A 6,841-nucleotide genomic window follows, 5' to 3' on the forward strand; every position below is an offset into this window, starting at 1 on the left:
AACTCTTCAATTTCATTTAATTTCAATAAATTAAAAATTAATTAATTATATCAAATATAATTATACAAACCCAAATTTGAATTTGAACTATTCAAATTCAAACCCTAATTTTAATTTGAACATTTCAAATTGAAATTCAATTTGAGTAATTCAAATTGATATCATTCCAAATTCACTCAATTCATTCATTCAAGGTGTTCATGTTTTACGAGCTAGTAGAGGGACCTTATGGACCTATAGATCATAAGCTCCGATGATTTAAGGTTAATTGGCTAAAACTCTTTAGACCAAATTAATTAGTATTCATTTACTATCAAGTCACACCACTATAGCTCGATAGTTGCATTCTCCTCATTGTAAATATATTTGTGTCCACTTGATTTAACCATAATTAGTAAGTCGACCCTTCACAGGTTGTTCGTAATAACGACTGGATCAATATGCTGTTTTACCCCAGATCTTACATCTTGTTCCTTAAGTTCCACTAATTCTCTAATGAACAATTGGTTTGTGATCCAATCACTAAATCGGATCCCTCTCGGGCCAATGAGAGGATGAGGCCCTTTGTTCAAGACCTGGATTCAGTACTTAAGAGAAAAACTTTTCTCCCATCCCTAAATCGGCTAGGTGTGAATTCCTTATTGCACTCTATGTCCCCAACTATCTACCTGACCTTACCCCTAAAATGGGAGGCTTATTGAGTCGACGTTGTTGAGACAATCCTTACCTATACAAATCTAATGATAATTCTGAATAAATAGGAGTTCATAGTTAGTTTAGGATTAAGATCGAGTTACCTAGGTCATCTAAGCCAAATAGTCAGTCTTAAATAGTAAACAACGTTATAAAGTAAGTGTGACTTATTTCTTAGTCCGATCTTACGCAAACTCATTGCATAAGACGTCCCCAATCCTCATGTCAATACATGAATGAATCAGGATCACTTCATTTGTAGCACCTTCACAATAACTTGTAAGAACTACAGAGTGGGCCGCATCCGATAGTGTTACTAGAATAAGGCACCCAACCTTATTCGTATACTATAGAACATTTTGGCTATTTACTCAAACCTGATCCACTTTTATGTCTTCATATAAAGTTCAAGTATTCATATAATAGCCATGAATCTTAGTTGATTGGATTTAGACTTTATAAGCACAATTTATAGATTCAATAACAACTTTATTGAAGTAATGTTGAATAACATCTTTATTGATAATAAAATATGTTTAACTTTACAAACTGCGAGTTTTAGGACATACAACCCAAGATCATACTTCAAGATATTACTCTCATATTTCCACTATGATTCATTCAACATGCATATTCAAGTCTCATCATGGACAATCAACATCAACAACACACAACAAATAACTCATAAAAAATATTTCAAAACTCAATAAAAAAATTTAATTTTTTTCAAATTTTCAACATAACATGCATAGTAGGATAAACCCAAATAAACATGCATAGCAGGATGAACAAATAAACACAAAAGTACGAAAGATATGTCCCACCCCAAACTTAGAAATTTTCATTGCCCTCAATGCAAGAAAAGAATAAAGCATGGAGAAACAAGCCTGGGAGCGTGCAGGATTCCACCAAATAGGCTAGTGGAAAAAGTACTTTGTGTTGCAATTAGACCCTGAAAAATAAAATATGAGAACAAATGAGTGATTTTCTAATTTTTAAAATGAAAAAAAAAACTAAAGCAAAAAAAAAAAAAAAAAAAAAAAAAGGGTGTTTTTTAATTTTTAAAAAAAAAAAAAAAAAAAAAAAAAAAAAAAAAAAAAAAAAAAAAAGATAAAAGTAGTAAAAATATTGGGTTGCCTCCCAACAAGCACTTGGCTTAATGTCTCTTGGCTAGACCGAACCCATTCATCACGCTGGATCCCATGGTGGTTTAAATCTCTCATTCTTGCTTGCACATCCTGAGATCAAAGTATCATATCCATGCCTAAAAGAAAACTTATCATAACAACCAACCAAAGGGTCAATAATCATGTCATCATTGCCACAAAAACCAACAACTATACCATTCCTACTCATATGAGATGGCATAGGATGTAATATAAAATCATGTTTAATAGGATTCTCATCTTTGCTATCTATTATATGACATGTACTTATCTCTGTAGAGGTCTTGATAGATGGATAAATCCCAAAAGTTATCTTATTCTTATTGATTCTAAAAGTTAACTTACCTTATTCAACATCAATTTTGGCCCTCCCTGTAGCTAAGAAATGTCTCCTCAGATGGGAATATCATAATTCTCCTTCATGTCTAAAACCAAAAAGTCTGCAGGAAAAATAAATTGGTCCTCCTTGACAAGAACATCTTCAACAATACCCCGTGGATATGCTAAAGATCTATTAACCATTTTTAAGGAAATTGTGGTAGGCTTCACTTCCTTCAATCCAAGTTTCCTATAAATAGACAGAGACATTAGATTAATAGAAGCACTTAAATCACATAAGGTTTTCTTAATAGATAGAGGGCCAATATTGCAAGGGATAGTAAAATTTCCTGAATCTTTTAATTTTGGAGAAACTTTCTTCTGTAATATATCACTACATTCCTCCGTCAAACCAATCATCTCATACTATTTAAATTTCTTTTTCTTTGACAAAATATTCTTCATGAATTTGGCATAATTAGGTATTTGTGCTAGAGCTTCAATGAAGGGAATGTTAATATGAAATTTCTAAAAAATATCTAAGAACTTAGAAAATTGCTCATTTAGCTTCTTTTTCTAAAACCTCTAAGGATAAGGAATATTATTAGGCACCAAAGGTATAGGTGAAAAAGACTTACCTGAAGATAGCTCTGGTTCACTTACCTTTTCCTTTCATTACTCTTCCTTAACAACTTCTTCCAATTCTTGAATTTCACTAGATTCATCGTTAAGCTCTTCCACTTCGTTTTCAAGTGTTTCATCATTATCATCATTTATTAAACGAGTGGTTAGCTTTTTCCCGCTCCTCAATGTCAAAGCTTTATATTCCTCCTTTGAATTCTTCTCAGGGCAACTGGGGAATTTACCATTTTGTATTGTCTGAAGGGAAGTGGAAATTTGACTAACATGTACTTCCATGTTCCGAATTTCCATCCCATGAGCTTGAGTTGTAGTCTCCAAATTTGTAGTTCTTTCTCTAGAATCTTTGACAAATTCCAACATTGCCACCTCTAGAAAAGATTTCCTCTCCACATTTGATGATCCTGCACCAGAAAGTGGTGTCTGCAAAACATTCTTAGTGTTAGCATATAAAAAAATTTCATAGTTTCTTAAACTAGGATGATAGTAAGTAGGAATTTATTGGTGACCCCAATAATGTCCTCTGTCAACATAATTGGTCGTCTCACTCTCTTAACCACCCCAAACTTGTTGAGATTCTACCGCCATGGTTGCTTGAGAAGCTATTGATGGTGAACTTAATGATTTTCCTTCTGCAATAAATTTAGACAAAGTGTTAGTAATTGTGGTCAATTGAGCCTGAATAACATTTACCTCATCAATTCCATACACTCCAGTGGTTTTGGTGGTGGAATCTCTATCACTTGGCCAATTATAATTCGTGGTGGCCATATCCTCCAAGATAGCATAAGCCTCATTAGCAATTTTTTCAAAGATTGATCACCTAGCATTAGCATCTAGAATGGATTTAGTGTTACCATTGAACCCATTGTAAAAAAACTGAATTTATAACCAATTTGGCTAACCATGTTGTGGGCATCTACTCAATAAATCTTTGTATCTCTCCCAACATTCATAGAGTTGTTCATAAGGTTGTTGAGAGAAAGCTACAATCTTATATCTCAATTTGGAAGATTTGGTGGGCAAAAAGTATTTGTTCAAAAAGACTTGAGTTAGTTCATCCCATGTTCCAATGCTCTCCGATGGAATTGATTCAAGCCAATCCTTTGCTCGATCCTGCAAAGAGAAGGGAAATAATCTCAGTCTTAGGACATCATTAGAAACTCTATTAACTTTTACCGTCCCACAAATTTCAAGGAATGATCTTAAATGCTTGTGAGGATCTTTAACAGAGCGCCTCTAAAAGCAATGTCCTTTATCATTTGAATCAACCCTAGTTTCAACTCAAAATTATTTGCATTGATAGGTGTATTCATGAGCTATGGGAAAGGATGGTTGGAAATAATCCCTAATGGACTTTTTCGCTTCTTCGACCATCACTTCTTCCACTTCTTGCTTCACTCCAAGATTTCTCCTAAATGTACATTCAATCTCAAGAAAGGCAAAAGAGGTGTGTCTTTATCACAGGGCATGCACAAAAGAAAACTCCAACAAAATTAGCACAAAAATAAGCCATAGTCTAAAATTTCCCCAATTCTTAAATAGTAAGAAAAAAATCGTTATTTTGATCCTCGAGAATGGTGCCAAAAAATTAATGTGCAATATGTATGTACAAATGAATGCGGTTAAGTTATAATATATTAAAACGACTTAAGAGGCTGAGTATCGTCCTCAGGGATCAGAAAAACAATTTTCACTTAATTATTCAGAACTGTATCAATTTTAGCATGGAAATTGGAAAGCCGAATTGAGTGATTTTGATTTAGTTTTCAGTAAAGCAAGACAAACAAATGAAATTTCAGATTTAAAGAGTGTTCTAGGGTGTTAGTTTTCATTACATACTTTATTGAACAATATTTAGGTCAATCATGAAATTATGCATACTATTTATCTAAGTCTAGAAACTAAATTCCAAATCATTGTCTTTCAAAAACAATTCTTTCTCATGAAATTCTAATCGATACTAAAGTCGTGATATCAAATTAAAATCCATGACATTAAACATTTTCGTTATCAACTTTTACTACTCTCCTAACTACGTACGTGATGGGTTAATAGCAATTTAATGTTACAAGTCCAATTAAACATACAATCTACCAAATTGAACATTCAATCTAACATTTATTGATGGCCAATCAAAATAAATTAAAATAGTACCATTAAAAGATAATTAGTTATGCAATTCCATGAAATTCCTAAATATTAACTTAAATTCATATGTAAATCTAATAAGACCCTAAAACAAAGAGTCTAGCCACTTATGGTCTCAAGAACATATTTTCATCCAAAATTGAGGGCATTCTAGTAGAGAAAAAAAAAGAATAAGAGAAAACCATATATGGAATGCTCCTCCTCTAGTGGAAATCACCAATCTTCTTTTCGTTAGCACGTCAAGAAGTCGAACGGTCTCACAATTGGTCTTCAATCTTTTCTATTCGACAAGAAATCTATCTTTTTTTTGTCTCAAAATTAGGTTTTAATGTTTTCCAATTAGGTTAGAATACCCCTTCTATATGTTCACAGTCATCTAGTTAATCATAGGATTGAAATTTGGCATAAAATCCTTGTTTAAAGCATCAGATTTGTCAAATAAGGAAAGCTAGTGTCACAACGTTTAGAAAGCAGCATTGCAACACTGCTTGAAAATTTCCAGAGCGTTGCAACAATGCATCTGATATTGCAGCTACTGCCTTGCATCAACTCTCGCTTCCTATTACAGCATTGCAACGCTATACCCAACATTGCAACGCTTCTCTATTTTTAGGAACATTGCATTTTCTTCTATTTTCTTCAATCCCTTTGGTCCATTGTTCGGTTTTGCCTCCTTAAAGCCTAATTTGGTCCTTTTTGGCTTGTTTTGTGTATAATTCACTTCTCGATCATGAATCCCGAAAATCACTAGCAAACGCATAAAATCCGATAAAAACATATTAAAAACAATCCTAAATCTAAGGCAAATAACACACATTTTATGTGTGCTGAACATTTCATCTTCTTTGAAGATTACATCTCTACTGTGAATACACCTCTTTTCAATAGGATGCTAAAGCTTGTAGCCTTTAATACCTTCTGTGAAGACAACAAACATGCATTTTATTACCTTAGCCTTGAGTTTTCCTTTGGACTAGTGTACATAATCCACACTGCCAAATACATTGAGCATGTTTAGATTTGGAGGGTGATTAGACCATTTCTCTTTTGGAGTTAGCAAGTTTAGTGAAGAATGTGTGTATTTGTTTAGAATGAAGAAAGTGTAGGAGGTTGCTTCAGCCTACCACCTTTCAGGCAATAGGGCATCTGACAAAAGACATCTAACACGCTCCATGATGGTTTGTTGAGTCTTTCAGCAACACCATTTTGTTGTGGGGTACATTTCATAGTTTGGTGTCTTACAAGGCCATTTTCTTTACAAAATTTATTAGACTCTTATCCACAAAACTCCAAATCATTGTCAGTTTTAAGAAATTTAATTTCTTTTGAGGATTGCTTTTCAATCATAAGTTTCCATTCTTTAAATCCTTCTAGAACAATATCTTTACTTTTTAGGAAAAATATTCAACTTTCTCTAGAAAAGTCATTAATAAAAGTTAGGAAATATCTTGATCCACTCAATGAGGGAGTTAGTGATGTCCCATAGATCAGAATGTATATAGTCAAGTATTCCCTTGGTTATATGTTGGGCTTTTGTGAAACTTTGTCTTACAACTTTGCCAAGTATGCAGTGTTCACAAAACTTCAGTTCTTCACATACATTTTGAGGTAGAACACTTTGCTTAGACAAAATTTATAAACCCTTTTGGCTAATATGAGACAATCTTTTGTGCCATAGGTCCCCTTCTGAAGGATTTTCACTTGTAGTAACTAAGGCAGAGTGTGTCACTTCCATATCTTTTAATGATGTATACACCATTCCTTTTTTTTTTCCTCAGTTAGAACAAATTTGGAATCCTTTATGATTTGAAGAGTGCCCCTCTGTTACTTTGTACTCACAGCCTATAGAGTCTAGTATACCCAATAGGAGTAGA

At 33.3% G+C, this 6,841-nt stretch overlaps 1 non-coding gene across 1 annotated transcript; it reads left to right on the forward strand.

Annotated features, from left to right (window-relative positions):
• Nucleotides 1-3,717: 3,717 nt before the first annotated feature.
• On the forward strand, nucleotides 3,718-3,824 carry LOC120068607. The gene has a single exon (XR_005479245.1). It is a non-coding gene; the product is annotated as a small nucleolar RNA R71 (small nucleolar RNA).
• Nucleotides 3,825-6,841: the final 3,017 nt, after the last annotated feature.

The sequence above is a fragment of the Benincasa hispida genome, chromosome 12 (assembly GCF_009727055.1).
Source record: "Benincasa hispida cultivar B227 chromosome 12, ASM972705v1, whole genome shotgun sequence".
In the NCBI taxonomy this organism is placed as follows: domain Eukaryota; kingdom Viridiplantae; phylum Streptophyta; class Magnoliopsida; order Cucurbitales; family Cucurbitaceae; genus Benincasa; species Benincasa hispida.